This window comes from Pan paniscus, chromosome 8 (assembly GCF_029289425.2).
Source record: "Pan paniscus chromosome 8, NHGRI_mPanPan1-v2.0_pri, whole genome shotgun sequence".
Classification (NCBI taxonomy): Eukaryota; Metazoa; Chordata; class Mammalia; order Primates; family Hominidae; genus Pan; species Pan paniscus.
Genome location: NC_073257.2, coordinates 98,752,711 through 98,773,132, shown reverse-complemented (window position 1 = coordinate 98,773,132; position 20,422 = coordinate 98,752,711). Strand labels below are relative to the sequence as shown.

Genomic DNA, 20,422 nt, shown 5'->3' with positions numbered 1-20,422 from the left:
GTTTCTCCATGTTGGTCAGCCTGGTCTCAAACTCCCAACCTCAGGTGATCCACCTGCCTCAGCCTTCCAAAGTGCTGGGATTACAGGCGTGAGCCACTGCGCCTGGCCTAAAAATAAAATTTTTAAAAGCTTGTAACTGCAGAGAACAAAAAAAAAGTTCTAGAGATCTGTTGTACAAAATAATGAACAATACTGTAATACTGTGATGTATACTTAATAATTGTTAAGAGGGTAAATACATGTTCTTTTTTTTTTCTTTTGAGACAGGGTCAGGCTCTGTCACCCACTGGAGTACAGTGGTGCAATGACAGCTCACTGCAACCTAAACCTCACCAGGCTCAAGTGATCCTCCCACTTTAGCCTCCCAAGTTGCTGGAACTACAGGCATATGCCATCATGCCCAAATAACTTTTTAATTTTTTTGCAGACACAGTGTTTCACTATGTTGTCCATTCCGATCTCAAACTCCTGGGTTCAAGTAATCCTCCTGTCTGGGCCTTCCCAAAGTGCTGGGATTACAGGCATGAGCCACCGTGCCCAGTTGATATCCATTTTTCTAAACCACATTTTTAAAAAGTACAAGTGTAGAGTAGGCACAGCTGGATTTAACCAACTGCGGTTCTTAATAGAGAAACTGGGGTTTCTCTATTAAGCAATGAAGCAAGTGAGGGCAAGTGTACTGAGAATATTTGCAACTGAACAATCACGACCAACAACAGAAATTAAACTGAATAAAGAGAAGGGTAAGGACATAAGGAGAGAGTATGGTGAGGAACAGTGCAAAGATAATAGGGTCAATGGGTTCTAAGTCCCAGTGAGATAAAAGAATTGTTGGCACTAGAAGGCATGAGCCAGTAAAGTGGGAAGTGATGATCAGGGTAGAACTGAAATTATGGAAGGGGTTATAATTTTTTGTTATTATTGTATAACAGAACTGGGGTATGACCATGATAGCTGAGGTAGGGTGGAAACTTTGCAGGAAGTCAAGATATTAAGAGGCCAGGAAGGTAGTGGAAGAGTCTCCCACCTGGATGTTGAGATCAAGAACTAGAATAAAGAAGTACTAGAGAAAATGAGCCATATAAGACAAAATCTTCATTAAATGAGAAGGAAGTCAGTCAAGGTTCCATGGAAAACTACAAGATGTATCATGAGATTGAATATCATGTTTTCTATTTGATGTTAAGGAAGGTGGGAGGGAGAGTGATCTGGAAGTAGCAAAGGGGGTAAAGGATAACAACCCCTCCAGGCCCAAGGAAAGGGGGTCTGCAAGAGAAAATTCCACTGCTTGAGTGGACTACAAAAAACAATCAGTGTCCTCCAGTGTGAACCAAGTTTCAATTGCAGAAGTTCTTATTCAGGAGCCCATGGCCTCACAAAATTCAGGAGGTTCATAACCTTAGATGTGAAAAAGATTACATTTTTATTTTCACTAACCGAACTTTGAATTTTTCTTTACTTATGAGAGTAGGCAGGATACACAGTAGTATTAGCAACACCTGTGACTTTGTAATAAAAACAAATCAGATATTCTCATCAAACTACTTGCTGCAGGCAACTCAAAGCATTATTTATGCTCATCAGCATCTAAAAATTAGGGCAGTTGTTAAACTCACCCCTGGATTATTTAATAAGTTAATAAAAGAACAAACATATTACTATATCTAAAAATGTTAATAGCTATATTTCAAAATAATTGTTTTCCTTCACAAGTCTTACGTATTTTACCCATTTAAAAACATTAGTCTAAGAAGGGGAACAGAGGCTGCTTAAAACATTTAAGAATCCTTAAGAACAGGAAGGCAAATAGAAAAAGAGAGACAATGGAAGGTGTCAGGAGTTGGAGAGCAGTGGGAGAAGACTGCCAAGGGAACAGACAGAGCTGTGGGGAAATGAACCCCAGGGTGAGCAGCCGAAAAGGAGGGAGATAGAGAAAATGTTAGGTGAAAAAGGCAAGCTGCAATGCACAATGCATGATGCCATCTGTACAAAGCACCAAAAAATGGATATGCATTTTTGTAAATGGAAAGAAAATCTTAGGAAGATACATACAGTAACAACAGTGGTTACCAAGGAAAAGGAAACAGCACAGAGGGGAGAGCAAAGAGAGTAGGGAGGAAAGCAGTTTTCTGTATTGTTGCCATTGTTTACTGCAAGCTATTACATTATAAAAAAAAACTAGCTATTTTTAGAGGAATGCCTTTTCTGTTTTCCTTAGTATATCCTTTGGTATTTCTGCAGATTACTAAGGATTAGACCTCAGGTCTCCGGAAAACTCAGTGATACATTCTCTCAGGAAATGCTGTCCAAAAAATGAAACTTTCTATAGCAGGGTGAGATGGGCATCAGGGGGAATGAATTTTGCTCTCTGGGGCTGTCATGAAACCATCAGCCTTGTGTCCACCCTTCACAACATTTGACTTTCGTGTTGAGATAAGCAGGAAACTGAAAGCCTCATCTCCTGGAGTGCTCTCCTCATGACTCAAAGCATGTCTGGGACAAGAAACTGACAAGCAGGCCAAAGATTAATAGGCAGGTTTTATCAGATGTAACAGACAGTGACAGTACTTCTCACACGGCTATTGCTGGTGTACAGGAACCTATGTATGGATTTCCTCATTTACCACGTGTAGAGCCAACTTACTGAACTCATTTATTAGTTTTCTCAGTTTGTCAATCGATTTTCTTGGCTTTTCTAGGTAGACTACATGCTTAGCAAAGAGCATAAACAAATAGTACACATTCTGACCTTCCCTTCAAATATTTACAACTTTTTCGCTTCAGCTTCTCTTAGTCCATTGGCTGGGGTCTCCAGCACTAAAAAGAACACTAAAAATGAACTTAGTATTGTTCTTCCTTTCACGGGAAGTATTTTACCCGTTGGGTTTGCTACATGCCCCAGGTAGAAAATTACCCTTTATCAGGTTGAGGAAGTTTCTTTCTTTTCTTAAAACTAGTCTATCACAAAGAGTTACTTAATTTCATTTAATATATTTTTTACCATTAACTGAGATGGTTGTATTGTTTTCCTCCTTAGATTTATTTAGTGTAAATGACACTAATATAATCCCTAAGGTCAAATCATCCTTGAATCTTGGGCTAGCTTTATCCGATAGTATCAATATACTGTTTGATTCAATTTGCTCGTGTTTTACTTGGGATTTTACAAATACACGATAAGTGAGAATAGACATTGTTCTCTTTTTCTGGTCCATCCTTGTCTGATTTTGCTTGCAGCAGGGTTATGGCCAGCTTCAAAGAGCATCTTCTCTTTTGCATACTTTTTCTTTCCTCTAAAAATCTTTGTGTAAAATAAGAATCATCAATTCTTTTTAAAGTCTTATTAAAAAAATCTGGCCCTTTAAAGAGTATATCTCTGACAATTTTTTTTTTTTTAATTTCTTTACCCTTTAATGGGTTACCATGCTTTACCATTCCTTCTTACAATTTAGGCTTGGCCCATGGTCCAAGACAATCCTTGAATATTGACAAAAAGGAAAGCAATGGCAAATTTACAACAGCATCACACTCTTTTAGTATCACTGAAGCTCCCTTAATATATATTTAATAAAATATTGATTCAATGCTGAAGATATAAATAGGATATCTAAATTTAATCCAAAAAAGTTATGTTATTTTTAGAAAAGATAATAACTCCTAGAAAATGGGGACAATTCATTTAAAGATGAATTAAAGGCTGGGTGCGGTGGCTCACGCTTGTAATCCCAGCACTTTCGGAGGCCGAGGCGGGCGATCACCTGAGGTCAGTTTGAGACCAGCCTGGCCATTATGGTGAAACCCTGTCTCTACTAAAAATACAAAAATTAGCCAGGTGTAGTGGCAGACGCCTGTAATTCTAGCTACTCAGGAGGCTGAGGCAGGAGAATCGCTTGAACCCAGGAGGCAGAGGTTGCAGTGAGCTGAGATCGCACCACTTCACTCCAGCCTGGCGACAGAGTAAGACTCCGTCTCAAAAAAAAAAAAAAAAAAAAGAATTAAATACATGCTGTACAGCTAAAAATGTGCATATCACAGTGATAAGAATATATGCTTAGTCTATTAAAGATATCTTTTTCTTTCAAAGTTTCTTTTGCTATTTCCACAACAGAACCTATAAATAAAGAACGCACAGCTGCCTAGCAGATGTATAATTTCAGTGTTTAGATTCCATTCTTTCTAGCTTCATTCTGCTAGAGGTTTTAGATTTTCTATTTCCATCTGGTTTTTTATTTTTTTTTTTTTTTTCCTTTCTGAGACGGAGTCTTGCTCTGTTGCTGGAGTGCAATGCAGTGGCGTGATCTCGGCTCACTGCAACCTCCACCTCCCAGGTTCAAGTGATTCTCTTGCCTCAGCTTCCCAAGTAGCTGGGATTACAGGTGCCCGCCACCATGCCCAGCTAATTTTTGTACTTTTTTAGTAGAGACAGGGTTCCACTATATGTTAGCTAGGCTAGTCTCAAACTCCTGACCTCAGGTGATCCACCCGCCTCAGCCTCCCAAAGTGCTGGGATCACAGGCGTGAGCCACCACACCTGGCCTTCATCTGGTTTTTAACCTCCTACAGTTTAGGTTCTGCTTCCCTACATCTTATTATATTTTAGTCTATTATTACCGAAGAACATATCAAATGTGAAACATCTTGATTAAAAAAAAAAAACTTAAAAGTGGCAAAAGCTGAGAAGGAAAGGAAGAACATTCAGGAAAAAAAAAAAACCAGATAACTAGAATAAGACAGCCAAATTTTCAGAACTTTCTATTTCTATTCAGATACCCCCACCCCTACAAATTTCAAGTTCCTTATATTCCAGGTTCAGACGCTCAGGATGAACTTAGCTTTACTCAACTTATTTGCACAAATTCTTAAATTACAGTAGAAACATTGTAGATTTTTTTAAACTTACAGTATATATACCAAAATGTTTATAGATGTTACCTTTGAGTAGCATAAATACAGGGGATTTTTACTTTCTTCTCAGGGCTTTTCTATGTGTTTCAATTTGTTCTGTAAGCATTATCTTTGCAATCAGGAGGGGAAAAAGACTTGTTTTGAAAAGAAACTTTAAAGGAATGGGATGATTTTTAGATGTCTACATGCCATAACCAATTACATTTAAATGACTGTTAAGAGAACAAAAGCAATTTAATAATATTCCATATTATTATTATTCAGCAGCATTAACAGGTAAAAATCAGATTTCATTTCTCAATCTGACTCCAAAAACTGCCCCACAGATGGACTTAATCACTTTCATTTTCAACTGACTCTCTTTTTCTTCTTGTTCTCTCACAGGGTAGGTTTTAATTTATTCTATGAAACGATATAAATAACATAATTATGTTATGCAAGCATCTACCCAAGGTCAATTATTTTAAGAGTAATACTCATGGTAAAGCTGTGAAAAAAGATCTATCTCTGGCCGGGCGCGGTGGCTCACGCCTGTAATCCCAGCACTTTGGGAGACCAAGGAGGGGAGATCATGAGGTCAGGAGATCGAGACCATCCTGGCTAACATGGTGAAACCCCGTCTCTACTAAAAATACAAAACATTAGCCGGGCATGGTGGCAGACGCCTGTAGTCCCAGCTACTCAGGAGGCTGAGGCAGGAGAATGGCGTGAACCCGGGAGGTGGAGCTTGCACTGAGCCAAGATCGTGCCACTGTACTCCAGCCTGGGCGACAGAGAAAGACTCTGTCTCAAAAACAAAAAACAAAAAACAAAAAACAACTATCTCTGACCATCGCCAATTAAACATGTATACATCTCAGAGATGAGAAAAAAAAAAGCACTAATTTTTAAAGAAGGTATGTGGGAAGAATTTTGGATAAATATTTTTTAAACAACTATATGCCACTGACCTTTTAATACTGTTTAAGATGCAAAGGAAAAACAAAATCAGTAAAGTAAAAAAGTATAAATTGGAGCCAGGCACAGTGGCTCACAGCTGTAATCCCAGCACTTTGGGAGGTCAAGGCAGGAGGATCTAAGCTTGAGCCCAGGCAGCTGAGGCTACAGTGAGCCATGTTCACACCACTGCACTCCTGCCTGGGGAATGGAATGCGTGAGACCCTGCTTCAATCAATCAATCAATCAATCAATCAATCTCAAAGATTAACTGTGGAAAATTTAAATGTGGAAAATCTCTACCACGTTTTAAATATTTTTTAAAGAGAGGTTAATTGTTAAAAGTCAACTCTGTGCCTAGTACACATCCTCATCTTAAAATTCTCCTCCTCCATTTGACAATATAATTATGTGGTTAAGAGCATGGACTCTAAAATCCAGACTGCCTGGGTTTGAATCCCAGCTCTGCCACTTATGAACTATGCAACCCTTGACAAGCTACTTAACCTCTGCAGCCTTAGTTTCCTCATGTAAAAGGGAACTGATAATAGTAACTATATCATAAAATACTTGTAAAGGTTAAATCGATTCAGAGTAAGGAAATATGTCAGATACCATTTAATCCATCTCAATCTTGTATTTTATTGCTCAACATTCTTTAAACTAAAACCTACTTACCTTTTATATGTGAATAACAGCTGAATATTAATTTAAAACTTTCTAAAATTCAAAATCTCAAACACTAAGTAAAAATAAAATATTGAATTAGTGTTTCTTTTTGAGTGCTTTTTATGTTATTTAACGTTTCCAAGGTTTGATAAACTCCAACAATTCCATAAAAAGGAATTAAGATATTTGAGTTAATATTCCAATTAAAAGGGTTATCATATAATATACAGCTTATAAATCTGAGATAAAATTACATGATACACTTAATGCCAAAACAGAATTGAGAATCAGAATGCATTTGGAAACAGGCCACTGAGACGATCAAATGGTCATCTATAGTACTGTCACAGCCTCATACGGAGAAAAAGAGAATGGGATTTGGTGTCCAAAGGCCTTGGTGGGAACTTAATGGGAACTTAATGTGTCCAAAGGCCTTAATGGGAACTTAAGGTAATGGGAACTTAAGGCTCTTAACAAAGGGTCTGAAATCGGTACAAACACAAGAAACAATTGTTTCCCTATCCCTATCCCTAATTGTGGTTGGTCAAATCTCCCTTTTCCACTTCTTATGGAGATCTTGAAAAGTTCCTATAGCTTTTGGTTATTAAAAAGTACAGTTTAAAACTTTAATCTTCAGTCTTACAATCACCTCCTTTCTCTTCAAATTCAGATTGGGTGCACAGTCCAAGAGAGCTAGCCTGGAGGAAGGGGTGTGGTCTGATGAATAGGGGAGGGAGGAGGGAGACTGGAGTAGCTATCTCAGTTGCCACTTTCCTGGCTAATACTGACTACACTGTCTGTATCACAAGCAGACAAATGATAGCTTTTCTTCTGGGGACAAGTGGGGTTCTTTCATGACAAAGGAGACTAGAGGCTCTCAGCCCACCTGAAGATCTGCTTCAGCTCACCCTCCATTTGTTGTATTGTTTTGTTTGGTTTTGAGATAGGGTCTCTCTCTCGCAGACTGAAGTGCAGTGATAAGATCACAGCTCACTGCGGCCTCAACCTTCTGGGCTCAGGCAGTCCTCCTGCCTCAGTTGCCCAAGAAGCTGGGAATATGACACAGGGCCTCACTGTCACTTAGGCTGAAGTGCAGTAGCACGATCTCAGCTCACTGTAGCCTCAACCTCCTGGGCTCAAGCCAATCTGCCACCTCAGCCTCCTGAGCAGCTGGGACCACAGGCGCCCGCCACCACGCCTAGCTAATTTTTATACTTTTTGTAGAGACGGGGTGTTTCGCCATGTTGCCCAGGCTGATCTCGAACTCCTGAGCTCAATGATCCTCCCACCTCGGCCTCCCAAAGTACTGCGATTATAGGTCTGCATCACCTTGCCCAGCCTCAGCTCACCCTCTTCCAACTACTTTTGCTCCCCTGTCCAGCACAGCCTGCCTGGCAAGAAGGCTGGTGCCTGGTTACATCTGCATTACCCACCTGAACTAAAAGAAGGTCACTGCCACCCCTCCATCCACACTGGGATTTCTAATTTTCCTTATCCTTTGCTCAAACAGGTACAGATAAACCAGCCTGCTGCGTAATTAATACTGCCTAGGTAATCAGATACTCCATTCCATCTTCTGCTAGTATTCTTAACCTCCAGGAATGGTTCTCTTAGACCTCTCCACACTAAGTTTCTAAGGGAAGGACACTCCAAGGGAAGGAGAAGGGAAGAAAAACTACAGTGCTCCCTGCTAGGCAAACTAATAGCTGCAATGACTATTCTGGCACAATTCCTTCTCCCCCCAACTTGTGACCTAATTCTGCCACATCTTAATAAGCCCTGGAAAGGATTCTGGCCACTAATGCCTAGGGCTTTCTTTAGCATGTGGAGTCTTTGACTTTACTTTATATGTAACTTTGAGGTCCTAATCATCCACTCTGAGTGAATGAGGAAAAGTCTGATTCTATTTACTTTTTTCTTTTTAGAGACAGGGTCTCGCTATGTTGTCCACGCTGAAGCGCAGTTGCTATTCACATAGCACACTATTCTCATAATGCATTACAGCTGCAAAATCCTGGCCTCAAGTGATCCTCTCACCTCAGCCTCCCTAGTAGGTAGAACTACAGAGTTCAGCTCTAGATCTATTTACTCTTTTACACCAACTTGTTTGACATTGGTGGGAAAATTAACCTTCATTAGCCTCCAATTCTTGATGTACAAAGCAGGAAAAGCAACAAAATTTCCTATATCAATTTGCCAGTACTGATGATACACAGAAGCATTTTGCAAATTCAAATGTGAATATTAACATGGAAGCTAAAATAATGCATACTTTTAGAAAGCAACAAGATCAGATTTAATTTTCAAGGACCCTGTATGTGAAGCCATTCAAACCTGCATTTTAAGATAGAACTGTCCTGCTTATTTCTCTCAGAAATACTCATCTTCACTAACATTCATTAAGCTACTACAGTGGCAAGCACAGTGTTAAGCACTGAACTGCACTCATCATTCATTTAGTCCTCACAGTAACCCTGAGAGAGAGGACCATTATTATCCTTGTTTCACATATGAGAAAAGAAGGCTTAGAGTAATTAACAACTTTGGCTCAAGGTCACAAACCTAGTAAGCAGAGTGTAATAAGGCACAGAAAGCAATAAACACACCGATGCATAACTAAACCTAGAAATAAGCCAACATTTAATTAACCTTTTTAGTTATTTCATAACCAGATAAATGGAAAAGTCACAATAACCATATCAGGATTTCTTTATTCTTTTAAGCTATTAATGCCTTCTTTGTGTAAAGATTTAACCTCAATTGAATGACTTCTTTTGTTGTCTCTCCTCAGTGATGTGACCAGAGAAACCTGTTACAAATCATTTACTCTTCTATGCAAATTGATAAAATGCTAAGAAAAAACAGGTAAGAGTGCATAATTTTAAGAACAAAGGCCTGTGAACACAATTAAAGTTACTATGCCATCCATTAACAATCAGCATTACTATGATAGGAACAAACACATGGGGGTGGGGGGCACATCTTTAATAGCATAATCCACTTCTTTTAACAATGTTTCATTTTGGATAACAGTTTTTTTAATGTACTTTAAAGAAACTTTACTCACGCTCTTTATATTTAAGATATTTATATTTATTTTTAGAAAAACGTTACTTTATTATTATCCCTTGCCCTTACAGCCAGAAAAACATCAATTTGGCCATTGTCAGAGAAGAAAAACTTCCTACACCCTCTTAGGTTCAGTAATTGAGGTCTGATAAATTAAACTGACAAAAAACACATCTGCAAGAGAAATGACAGATTTGATTCACATATGTAGAATAATTCACAGAAAAATGTGACCCAAGGGGGCTGTCCGAATTTGGGGCATGTGTATCATCTTACTAGGGGAACTGGAACTGGAAAAGAACAATGGGCTGTTGCAGGAAAACAAGTAACATGTAGGAAAGACAAATGGACCCTTAGGACAACAGTTGGACATAGGATAGTTTATAACAATGTCTGTTTAGGTGTGGTGCCAAATTCTCTCCAGCGACAAGAGACCATCTTCCCTGCTTGCAAAACTCCCAAGGAAGGGATTTATGACAACTGGAGGTTATGACAATTGAGTTCTTTGGGGAGGATCTAGTTTTAGGCAGACAAGGGAGTTCAGGGGGAAAAAAAAGCTATTCTCAAATGTTTCCAGATTAAAATATATGTTTTGTTTGTTTGAGACAGGGTCTTGCTTTGTCACTCAGGCTGGAGTGCAGTGTAAGATCATGGCTCACTGCAGTCTCGAACTCCTGGGCTCAAGTGATCCCCCCACCTCAGCTTCCTGAGTTGCTGAGACTACAAGTGCATACCACCACATCTCATTGATTTTTAAAGTTTTGTAGAGACAGAGTCTCAACATATTGCCCAGGCTGGTCTAGAGCTCCTAGGCTCAAGTGATCCTCCTGCCTCCGCCACCCAAAGTGCTGGGATTACAAGCATGAGCCACCAGGTTTCCAAATAATTTTTATGTTGCAGTAGCATATTCTGGACGCCTTTGCCATGAACAGATACAAATATCTGAACATTTACTTTGTACAAAGCATGCATGTGTACTGTTAGCAATACAAAATATTTTAGCACAAAAATCAAAGGAGCGTATAACAAGTTGAGAGTATAAGACAAATGAAACTTAAAATTTTTTGTTTTTTAATATTCATACAACAGCAAAGAAACCTTATATCATGAATGTTTTTTCAGCTGGCAAACTGGCAAAGATAAAAACAGACTGATATGGCCAGGCGTGGTGCCTCACGCCTGTAATCCCAGCACTTTGGGAGGCCAAGGCAGGCGGATCACGAGGTCACGAGATCAAGACCATCCTGACCAACATGGTGAAACCCTGTCTCTACTAAAAATACAAAAATTAGCTGGACATGGTGACGTGCACCTGTTGTCTGAGCTACTCCGGAGGCTGAGTCAGGAGAATCACTTGAATCTGGGAGGCAGAGGCTGCAGTGAGCCAGGATGGCACCACTGCACTCCAGCCTGGCAGCAGAGCAAGACTCGGGCTCCAAAAAAAAAAAAAAAAACCATCCTGGCTAACACGGTGAAACCCCGTCTCCACTAAAAATATAAAAAAAAATTAGCCAGGTGTGATGGCGGGCGCCTGTACTCGGGAGGCTGAGGCAGGAGAATGGCATGAACCCAGGAGGCGGAGCTTGCTGTGAGCCGAGATAGCGCCACTGCACTCCTGCCTGGGTGAAAGAGCGAGACTCCGTCTCAAAAAAAAAAAAAAGACTGATATGATTATGTTGGGAGGAGAGAACATATTCAAATACTGTTGGCTGGAATATGAATGGTTACGAAGATTTTGCAGGGTGGCTTGGCACTTTCCATCCAATCTACATGGCTTCTCTTATAGTAAATGCATTTCTAAGAATTCATCTCATAAAATAAAAACAGTCTCAAAGGATATGTACAAACACTACAGCAGTATTTGCAATGCAAAAGAAAAAAATGGAAATAATCTATTCATTAACACGAAACTGGTAAATAAAATTAAGGTATAATCAGAAAATGGAATAACTGCTTAACTACTATAAAGAATGAGATGATTAAGGCTGCACACAACAGCTCACACCTGTAATCTCAGCACTTTGGGAGGCCTAGGTGGGAGGATCACTTTAGCCCAGGAGTTCGAGACCAGCCTAGGCATCATGGTGAGATCCCACCTCCACACACACAAAAATTTTTTAATTAGCTGGGCATGGTAGCATGCACCTCTGGTCCCAGCTATTCGGGAGGCTGAGATGGGAGGATTGCTTGAGCCCAGGAGTTGGATGCTGCAGTGAGCTGTTTGCACCACAGCACCACTCCAGCCTGGGCAACAGAACAAGACCTTCCCTCAAAAAAAAAAAAAAAAAAAGAATAAGGAAATTGAAATTTACTGACATAAAAAGAATCCCCCTATATATTCAGTGAAAATAAATTTAAAGATAAGGATGTATCGTATGACCCCATTTTAGGAAAGGGGGACAGAAAAAAAGAAAGAAGGCAACAGAAAAGAAAATTTTTTCTAGCTCTATACTTTCAACAGTGGCAATCTTGGGGCACAGGTGAAGCATGATTACAGAAGACTTTCATTACTTCATTTCTGTATTGTTTGAAGTTTCAACCACAAATATGTGTAACTTCTGTTAACAGAAAACACACAGTTCTATGGTAATACGTAGTTAGGGAAACTATACTAGAGTTTCACCATGTGTATTAGCATATTAAAAGTTCTGAGGTTTGTAGTAAAGAAATCTAATATACCAAAAGACTATCTTCAAATAATGATGCAGCAAAGAGCCAACTATGAGGCTTGGACCACTGAGGAGGGCTTCATAGGAGAGAGAGGAATATTCTTTTTTTTTTTTTTTTTTGAGACAGAGTCTTACTCTGTCGCCCAGGCTGGAGTGCAATGGCGCAATCTCGGCTCACTGCAACCTCCACCTCCCAGGTTCAAGTGATTCTCCTGCCTTAGCCTCCTGAGTACCTGGGATTACAGGCGTGCCACCACGCCCGGCTAATTTTTGTATTTTTAGTGGAGATGGGGTTTCACCATGTTGGTCAGGCTGGTCTCGAGTTCCTGACCTCGTGATCCTCCCGCCTAGGCCTCCCAAAGTGCTGGGATTACAGGCGTGAGCCACAGCACCTGGCCAAGGATTTATACTATATTTTAAAGCATTCTGATGGGCAAAGAACCAGGGAAAGGAAAGTCAAAGGCAGTACTGTCCAATATGACGTGTAATTTTAAACTTTCTAGTTGCCACATTTAAAAAGTAAAAAGAATCGTGTGAAATCAGTTTTGTTTTTTTAATTGAGACAAGGTCTCACCACGTTACCCAGGCTGGTCTCAAGCTGCTGGGCTCAAGCAATCCTCCCACAGTGCTGGGATTACAGGCATGAGCCACCGTGCCCGGCCAAAATCAGTTTTAATATATTTCTTTAATCCAATGTATCCCTAACAGTATCATCTCACTATATAACCAATATTTTAAAAGCATAATGAGATATTTTACATCTTTTGGTACTATCTTCAAAATCTGGTACGTAATTCACACTTAGACTAGCCACAGTTCAAGTCTTCAACAGCCACATGTGGTAGTGGCTATCTATTGTAGTGGACAGTAGAGGTCTAAGGATTCTGAACCCAAACCTGAATCGGATATTTAGGTGACTTAGGCTGATAAAATAGTAGGAAAGTAAGCAAAGCAGAGAAGGCTGACTTGGCCAGAGCAGGAGACCAGTCCAAGATATTCTGGATTTTCTATTGTAAGCAAATAAGAAAACAGGGAAAAATATTTAACAAATAGGGATGATGACCAAAGCAGTACTTCAGAAAGATTAACAGTTTTTGCTAAAATATACACGTACAACTTCAACATGCAATTTTTCCCCCACATTTTTATTACATAAAAGATTATAAAATGAAGGAAGAATAATCTGGCACCCAGCGATTGTATTTCATTGATTTGGTATACATTTAAGATACTTCTGAACAGTTACCACTGAAATATTTTTATTTCATGACACTTTTAAATGATTCTTGAAAAATGTAGACATTAAGAGCCTCACCAAAATTTAACAGCCTTTACTTTAATATTTTCTAACAAGAGCTTCTTTTAGCCAGGAATCTAAAACATTCTTATATACAAATTTAAAACACTCAAGACCCTATACTCTTGAAATACATTACAAAGCATTTTAATTACTAGTAAGAAAACTACCTACAAATCTTAATATACATAAAACAGTATCAAAACTATCCAAGTCAGCCGGATGTGGTGGCTCACGCCTGTAATCCCAGCACTTTGGGAGGCCGAGGCGGGAGGATCACGAGGTCAGGAGATTGAGACCATCCTGGCTAACACGGTGAAACCCCGTCTCTACTAAAAAATAGAAAAAATTAGCTAGGCGTGGTGGCGGGCTCCTGTGGTCCCAGCTACTCGGGAGGCTGAGGCAGGAGAATGGCGTGAACCCGGGAGGCGGAGCTTGCAGTGAGCCAACATGCGCCACTGCACTCCAGCCTGGGCGACAGAGTGAGACTCCGTCTCAAAAAAAAAAAAACAACAACTATCCAAGTCTCCTACAGATTTCTCACCTTCAAAATTGAGAGTCTATCTTCTCAACATTTTGATACTTTACCCAAAGGCTAAAGAAAAAAAAATTAATGCTCAAAAAAGGAGGTAAGAAAGCAGGATATGGGAAGGGCACCGCAGGCATAAGCCATATTCCCTTTGGTACTTGCAAGGACTGCCAAGGCTGGCGTGATTCTTCAGCCAAAAGTCAGAAGTCCAGTGATGTCATTAGGACCAAAAGCATTATATGACCTTCAATTTCGGCAGCTAACTGTGCTGCAAGTCAAGATATTTTCTTTCTTTTTCTTTTTTTAAGCAGAAAAATTATCTTAAAGTTCACCATGTTCCTTCTATTTTTTAAGATAAAGAAACGAAGATTCGGATTGGGTTAGTGTGGCATCCATGATTGAATAGGTACTCGGTAGTAAAACCAGTATCAGACATTATTTATAAAAAATTAGAAGCTGAAACTTAATCATTCCGCTGCTTCTTTATGGCTTTTTATACTTCCCAAATTACCCACAATAGATGTATTGCCTTTAAAATTTTTAAAAAGCTGCAAAAACTGCTCACTTTACTGAATACTTCTGGCCGGGCGCAGTGGCTCATGCCTGTAATCCCAGCACTTTGGGAGGCCGAGGTGGGCGGATCACGAGGTCAGGAGTTCGAGATCAGCCTGACCAACACAGCGAAACCCCGTCTCTACTAAAAATACAAAAATTAGCCAGGCGTGGTGGCTCACGCTTGTGACCCCAACTACTTGGGAGGCTGAGGCATGAGAATCGCTTAACCCGGGAGGTAGAGGTTGCAGTGAGCCAAGATCGCGGCACTGCACTCCAGCCTGGGCGACAGAGTGAGACTCCGTCTCAAATAAATAAATAAATACTACTGAATACTTCCAAAAACAGTCTCCTTGTCCTTTCTTGCCTAAGGTCTCACTCTGCGGGCTACCTTTCTCAGGAAAGCCTTCCAAAGTACCCGCATCCTGAACAGCCCAGCTTCCCTTATCAGTCTTGTAACATTCCCTGGACTTCCTTTTTGTAGATCTTAACATAACTACAACTAGATAATTATTTAATGTCTATCTTCTCTACCCAGGCCTTAAGTTGAAATTTCTCAAGACTGGCCAGGCGCAGTGGCTCACACCTGTAATCCCAGAACTTTGGGAGGCCGAGGTGGGAGGATCGCCTGAGGTCAGGAGTTGAGACCAGCCTGGCCCACAAGGCAAAACCCTGTCTCTACTAAAAATACAAAAAGGAGCCAGGCGTATTGGCGGGCGCCTGTTAAACCCAGCTACTCGGGAAGCTGAGCCAGGATAATCATTTGAACCCAGGAGGCGGAGGTTGCAGTGAGCCCAGATCGCACCACTGCACTCCAGCCTGGGAAACAGAGCAAGACTCCGTCTCAAAAAGAAAGAAAAAAAATTCTCAATGCTGTTTTAGGCTCTTTGCTAGACCATACAAGGAGTTCTCGATATGAGGTCTATAACCTATAACCTGTAATTCTATAACCTATAACCTATGTCTTCCTCTGCCAGATATATGCACCTGCCTGAAATGAGACCACAAAAGTGAAGAACAGAAAAGACAACCTCAATTAATTATATCATTTGAGCACTTAGGTCCAGCCATGTCTATTTCTAGACCTTTCAATATCATGGGGGTTAGTGGGGAGAAGCTTTTCCCTCCTTTAAGCTAACTTGAGTTAGGGCTGTCACTTGTAAGCAAGAGTCACTTGAGAGAGCCACCCAATTCCCACTGTTGGAATATAAAATCTATACAGCAATGACTCCCAAATGCCTACCTCCAGCACAAACCTCTGTCAAACCCCAGACCCATATAGACAACTGCCAAGTGGAAATCCCTACTTGGCTGTTTCAGATATCTCAAACTCCATGTGATCCAATACTATTTTCTTCTACAAACCAGCTCTCCCGCCACATTTTTCATATCAGTCACCCACATCTACCCTGCTTTCCAAGCTAGAAATCCAGGAGTTGTTCTTGCCAATCCCATTCCTTCTCTCATCCACAGCTAGTTATCGCCTCCTATCCATTCCAGGCCCTAATTATCTGCCACCATCTTAACCCATTTATGCCTGAGGCTGCAATTTTTTGAATTTTTGCAATCGGACCTTGGCGATGACCTTGAGCAGGATATAAATAACTCCCACGTGCTTAGCGTTCCAATAGTGGAACACTAGGCATAAATGGGTTTAATCCGGGCTAGGCCAGAAAGACCTTCCTACAAGTTTGAACATCTTCAGTCTTCCTTTCTTCAAAATGATTTTCCAACATGTAACTAATCTCCCTAACTGCAAATGTGATTATAATATTTTATCCCTATCTCTAGCATACTCCTGTCCTCCTTCATAAGTCAACAGCCAATTATATACAGCTGGATCAAGAGCCAAGCTCCACTGTTCCAGACTTTAACAGTATAATAAATCTGTGCCATAAGAAAGGAAGGCTCATCAGAAATATAAACTATAAAAGAGTAACAAAGTCTACAACATCAGAGTAAATAAAGGATACTCAAAGATAATTTACTCATCTATTCAATGTCTACTCATTAGTTATATATTAAACTGCCCATACGAACTGGCTTAGGGACCACAGGGCCCACCCTGAGATGGAGTCTACTGATCATCTGATCTCCCTATGCCCCTAACTAGTGTTCTTTTCAAAAAACACTACTGGGGGTTTCCAGGCACATCCAAGAGCTTTGATTAGGGAGAGAAACACTATTCATCAATTCTAAGATGCATCCATTTTTCATATTTTAGCATCTCCGGAATTGGGGTGCACCTTACAATCAATGGCTTCTTACAACTAGAAGCATATTTTAAGTGGTCTGTAACATTACAGTGTATCTTACAATGGACATAACTCAATGCAACTCAACATTTAATCTTGTGTTAAAAAGTTGGTCCAACTTGGTCAATATGGACCTTGTGATGTTAAAAAGACATCCTAAAGCCTAAAAACTAGTAAAAGGTGGGAAAGTAGAAAAGGAAAAGAAGTGGTTCCTACTTCAAAATTTAGTGTGATAGGAAACCCATTTTCCTTTCTCTCCATGGTTCGCTGCTCCTAAGATCCAATAGTCAGATCAGGACAGTTCAACAGCTACTGCTAGGCTAGACAGGAGCCTTTCCCCATTTATTCATTTTAATATGCAAGAAAAGTCCGTTACAGACCCACCCTGCAAACTAGTAGTGAAACTAATATTTGTATAAAAACTGCTATAAAGGCCAGCCACAGTGCCTCACCTGTGTAACCCTAGCACAGGGAGGCTGAGGCGAGCGGATCAACTGAGGTCAGGAGTTTAAGACCAGCCTGGCCAACATGGCAAAACCCCACCTCTACTAAAAATACAAAAATTAGCCAGGCGTGGTCCCAGCTACTTGGGAGGCTGAGGCAGGGGAATCCCTTGAACCCAGGAGGCAGAGGTTGCAATGAGCTGAGCTCACATCATTGCACTTCAGCCCAGGCGACAGTGCAAGACTCTGTCTCAAAAAAAAAAAAAAAAAAAAAAAAGAATAAGTTATTAAAAAAAAAAAAAAAAAACAGGTAAATCTGAGGCAAATACCACAGAAAATATTTCATTTAATGGAAGACCTAGGAAACTTCTGAGTGGCAAAGTGGTAAGAACTGGGCTTACAGATTAATTTAGGCAGAAATACATTAGATAAAGGAGAAAAGTGAAGGCAAGAAAATCATAACATTAGTCCAGGTGGGATGAGAACTTGATTTAGAGTTAGGGGGTGGGGGTGGAGTCGCGGGGTGGTGGGGGGAGAACTACGTGAAAGCCAAATAACACTAGATTTGAAAATAAATTCCTGAAAAAAATGTGAAACATTAAAATTCATATGAGAATCAGAAAATCGACACAAACCAACAGCTATTAAAGAAATTGAAGTGTTACTCAAAGTCCTCTCCAGAAAAAAGATCTAGGCCTAAATGGTCACATAGGTGAGGTCTTCCAAACTTTCAAGGAACAGATAATCCCAGTCTAAACTGATCCTGAAAAAGAGAAAAAGAAGGAAAGCTGCCCAACTCATTTTATGATTTGACTACTACCTTCACACCAATATGAATTCAGAATTGCCCCACAGTTAGCAAGAATAGAGAGCAGAAGTGTTATAATATCATAAAGCAGAATCAACAGATGTTGGCTACAGACAAGATATGATGAAATGGGAAAAGGTTTGGGTTTGGTATGACATCAACAAAAATAAAGAACACCAAAGAGGCAAGTTTGCTAAGGAAAAGCAGCTCAGAACAATCAGGTACAGATATGTAGAAAGCAACTGAATAAAAAAGAAAAAACAAAACAAACAAACAAAAAAACGTGATTCAGAAGACACATAAACAAAGAATTGAGAATTATTCCAACAGAAAGGTCTGAACAATCATTCTAAGGGACTAGAGACATAGAGAAAAGTGATCTGAAAAGTGAAACTTGGAGAACGCATATTAAAGAGGAAAGAAGGAACAGAAGGCAGAAAAGTGGCGGAGAGGAACAAAGTCAGTATAATGTCACAAAAGGCCCCTCTTCATCTAGTTAATAGTTAACTCTTGCTCATCCTTCACAATCTGCTTGGGTTCCAACAAAGCAATTTTAAGGTATCTTTCCCAGATTCTCCCACCACCACAAGCACCAGATCAGGTCTCCATCTGAAGTTCTTATAATATTCTGCACCTTAATTAAAATCACAATTATATTTAACTAGAGACTTTATTTTTCAACAAGTATTTCCCCACTAGACTTTAAGCTCCATGAGGGAAGGATCTGTTGTATCTTACTGCCTTGGACCCTGTGTTAGAATACAGCGAGTATAGATGAATGAAACCCAAGGAGAGGCATCTGAAAAATGTCAAGTCGATGTTAAATCTTACAGAAAACTCAAGGAGAGGACTTAGAAAAAGGTAGTTAAATGTGCTGATTAGGTTATAGTTCCTTGTGAAGGTGAAATCCAGATAACAAGGGGTTAAGAAATGAGTGGCTAGCCACCAACCATGCAAAGGCAGAAAAAGCAGACTACACTTGGCAATCTCTAGAGATGGATTGTGAATGACTAAATTTTAATTTCAATGTTGCGCTAGTTCGCAATTAACAACCATGTGTTACTTTTATTACGAACAAGCTTTTTAAAATGTTAATAAGATTTGAAAAGGAAAAGCAGCAACAAGACAGCTTGAAGGAGTAGCAGACTTAAGAAAAGGTTTTTGTAAACTGAAAAAATCTTAAGAACATTTGTACTTTAAAGAACCCAAATACGACAGAGAAAATAACTCACGCTCCACTAAGCAGGAAAATTAGAAGGAAAAAAACCCCAAGGTGTTAACTAATAAGAAAGACAAAAAAAAAAAAAAAAAAAAATTCTCCCTCTTTGACGGAAGGTTAAGAAGCCAGTAACAGAAGGAATTTAATGAAGGAGCTCCTGCTAAGTGCCTCAACCTCTTTTGTAAAGGGTGGGGAGAAGTGAAGAAAGTAGAAAAAGTTTAAAGTGGGCTCCACGGAAAATGGAGGAAAAATTAAACAAGAACGGAGTCTGGTTCTACTAAAAACGCATTCTACATTTCAATCGGCCTTTCATACACTCACCCCATTCCTAGATCAGAGAATTGCCCGTATTTTAGCTTCAAATTTAAAAATCTAAATAATTCTGGTTCACATTCTTTATTTCAACAACTGAAAACAATGAGACGCATTAAGTTACACTCTAATTCAAAGTTTAACTCCTCTCACAAGTAAATACAATAAAGTAGTTGTTTTCAACTCCAGCAACAAAATAGCGATAATTTCAAGTAAGAGTAACTGAAAAATGTTCCTAAACGTAAAAGTGTTTGCAAACAGTTTTGGTTTTTTTTCTTCCTAATTCGTTTGCCAGAATACGATGTTCCTGGGTTCAAATCCCAGCTCCCTTAGACAAGTTAGTTAACCTCTTTGCGACTCGGTTTCTTCCCCTAAAACAATGAGGAATACAATAAACCAGAATCGTTGTAAGGATTAAATGACGTAACACAGGTGCCAAGTTCATACTATGTACTCTGAACAGTTTGTTAACCGCTTAAAAGAGAAAACCTGCAGGAGTTTGACTAAATTAAAACATCTGAGAGCATGAAAGAGTACCACGCTCAAACGCCAGACCCTAACACACAGCATATTATTTTTCTTCCCTGACGCAAGCTCATTTTTTTTTCCTTGCCAAATCTTTCCACTAGGAGTCTGGAAAGAGAAAAAAGGGTCCAGGCAATCCAGCAGAAAGTTTTCCAAAACTGAAGTACGGAATCACCAGGCCACGGAGCGGAGGCCGCGCAGGACAACAGGTGAAGCAGCTCCGGGAGCTCGGGG

General features: G+C 39.9%; 1 protein-coding gene across 8 annotated transcripts in view; it reads right to left on the bottom strand.

Annotated features, from left to right (window-relative positions):
- Positions 1-20,422, bottom strand: part of BMPR1A (bone morphogenetic protein receptor type 1A) — a 171,036-nt gene that overhangs the window by 146,959 nt on the left and 3,655 nt on the right. The window lies entirely within an intron of this gene.